This window comes from Lynx rufus, unplaced genomic scaffold (assembly GCF_022079265.1).
Source record: "Lynx rufus isolate CCGP_SWC_20201006 ecotype Redwood Valley unplaced genomic scaffold, mLynRuf1.p SCAF_9, whole genome shotgun sequence".
NCBI classification, from domain to species: domain Eukaryota; kingdom Metazoa; phylum Chordata; class Mammalia; order Carnivora; family Felidae; genus Lynx; species Lynx rufus.
Window position 1 is genome coordinate 101,906,057 of NW_025814897.1, and position 2,932 is coordinate 101,908,988.

The 2,932-nt window shown below is 40.2% G+C and overlaps 1 pseudogene; it reads left to right on the plus strand.

The window, feature by feature from the left end:
• Nucleotides 1-232: 232 nt before the first annotated feature.
• LOC124506061 (olfactory receptor 1030-like) lies at nt 233-1,215 on the plus strand (annotated as a pseudogene).
• Nucleotides 1,216-2,932: the final 1,717 nt, after the last annotated feature.

The following is a 2,932-nucleotide window of genomic DNA, read 5'->3' on the forward strand; positions in this document are numbered from 1 at the left end:
GTCAGCATGGCAGGTGCATGGACTTCAAATATATTGTCCATTTCACCACCAACCACCTCAAGGCACCTACTGTAACTCTTCTATCACTGGGGCAACTAACAACCTATTTACACCTCTCTTTCCAAACCTGACTTTGTTTTAGTGCCCATTTACTTTGTTTAGTCTTGAAATGAATGCAGTTTATTTCTGGATTTATATCTGAAAAATTATTCTCTTATCAGAGAATATGACGATGAACAAACTTCCCCAACAAAATGGCACTGAGGCAACTGAGTTCATCCTGCTAGGACTCACAAGCCAACCAGGGCTGCAGCCCATCCTTTTTGTGGTGTTTCTCCTGATTTACCTCAGCTCTCTGACAGAGAACGTTGGATTCATTGCATTAATCAGGTTCACTCCATGGCTGCAAAACGCCATGTGCTTTTTCCTCACCCATTTACGTGCGTGGATATTTTGTATTCTACTAACGTCTCACCTCAGATGCTTGGTAATTTTCTATCAGAGAAGAAAACCATTTCCTACATGGGGTGTCTGGCCCAATGTTTTGTTTTTGTGATTCTGCTCCTTATGGAGTATCACATGCTGGGTACCATGGCCTCTGACAGGTACATGGCCATCTGCCATCCCCTACAATACAACAGCAGAATGTCCAGGCCCCTTTGCATCTGCCTTGTCACTGTCCCCTACCTCTGGGTACCATGGTGGGCACAATGCAGGTACTATTGACCTCCCGCTTATCCTTTTATGGACACAACATCATCAACCATTTCTACTGTGCTGACCCACCCCTCCTGATGCTGACAGGATCAGACACTTACAGAAAGCAGACGGCTCTATTTGTGTGTGGAGATTAACCTCACTGTTCCATCCTTATATCCTACTCATCATCCTTATCTCCTACATTTTCATTTTCACCACCATCATGAGGATCCCTTCCAGCAAAGGCCAGTGCAAAGCCTTCTCCACCCGTGGCTCCCACCTGATCGCTGTCGCCATGTTTTTGGGGTCCCTATTCTGCATGTATCTGAGACCAGCCCCTGAGCAGTCTGTTGAACAGGGAAAATTGTGGCAGTGGTTTGTATCTTTGTGAGTCTCATGCTGAATCTATTTATCTACAGCCTGAGGAACAAAGATGTGAAGCAGGCTTTGAGAACAGGGTTTCGGAGGAACTTTGGCACAATGGAGAAAAGGTGTATTTTGACAGTCTCCCAATGAAAAGAAACAAAAACGTGTCAAAAACAATGAAAAAGCAACCCCTGTTGGTTGTACCTGAATGCAATTCTCTGGAGTAACACTAACATTGATTATATATGCACAGCTTCTGGCCAGGTGAGAATCCTAATGGCAGCCATGAAAAGGACAGTTGTTTGGAGATGATGACAGGTGGGAAACACAAGAGCGGAAGTCAGCTGCTTATAATTAAGCAGGGTCCCCTGTTTAGTCTCACTCAAGAACTCCCTTCCCCTTGATCAGTCTGCAGACAAGTCCTTCCTTTCAGCTCATAGGTCCACAATATTGACCATCACTGAGCTATTCTTAGTAGCAAAGTGCAGGGCTTTGCAGTATGTTTCCTGAATATGCAAATATTTACATTCACTTGACATACTACATAGTTTCCTTTAATGAAAGCTGATTATCTTCTCAAAAAAGGCTGAAAACTCTAATTCTGCATATTTGTTTCAATACATTCGTTTTTGGTACATTCTTATGTCTACTTATCCAGAGTAGAAAACCATCTGTGCTTTATTATTTTCACAAAGAATCTGATAGTTGACATCTTAATTAACCAACACATTTGTTTCGATAGTTTTCCTTAATCAAAGCAGATACCTATAGGAATGGGCGAAACCCATTCTGGATATAGAAATTTCATGGCCTCCATTAGAGGCTTTTATGATTCTGTTCCGACCTTATTGACAATTACTTGCTCTGTGATTCTGCATATTACCTTGCTGTTCCGTTCATGTCTACCCATAAACTAGTTTTAAAATAGCAGCTATTCTAAGCGTGGAAATTTGGGTTTTACTAAACCCAACTAACTCGTAGCACAGCCATATTCCAGATTGCTTGATACTTTTTGAACTTGGGCTTTACTTAAGTGAATTAATATAGCTTACCATTGATATGACACATTTAGTACATCTTTTCCTTTTAATATTTCAGCAGTTTTTATTTTTCTCTCTTTAGGAAAATCTTTCTCCACGTAAGTTTCAGCTTCTGATCGGTTATTACATGAAGATAAGTTTCTACAGTTTTAATCTTCTTTCTTTCTTTCCTTTTGGACGTAGCAACGTGTATCGTCGCCACCACCAAATGGGTGCTCAAGTTTTCCTTTCTCCTCAAAAGTGTTGTGAGTGCTATTTCATTGTGTGTATGTGTGAATACAGTAGATATAAAATCATCACAGAGAACATTGGTGCATCAGATACAATTTATTGGAACCGAAATCTGTTTTACTTCATCTCCATGACACGGTACTTCTCGCTGTTGTGATGATGATGTTACAGCACAAGAAGAATTCTTCATTTGGTGGAATTTCTTTGGGTTGATAGACTTTTGAAACATTACTATGAAAATTCTCTCAAAATATCTTTTTAGGCCTTCAGTGCATTCTTACAATTGGAATAGCTGAATAAAAGTGGACAAACATCTTTAATACTCCTGAAAACCTAACGTTAAATTGATTTCCAGAAACACTGTGAATTGTTATTTTTCCTGACACTAACAACATATGGAAGTGCTAGTCCTTTAGAACTCTCTTAACTGATATTCAAGAGTATCCTTTTTTTAATGTTTTTGTTTTGTTTTGTTTTGTTTTGTTTTGTTTTTGTTTTGTTTTTGAGACAGAGAGCACAAGCAGGGGAGAGGCGAAGAGAGAGAGGGAGACAGAGAATCTGTAGCAGGCTGCAGGCTCCAAGCTCTCAGCACAGAG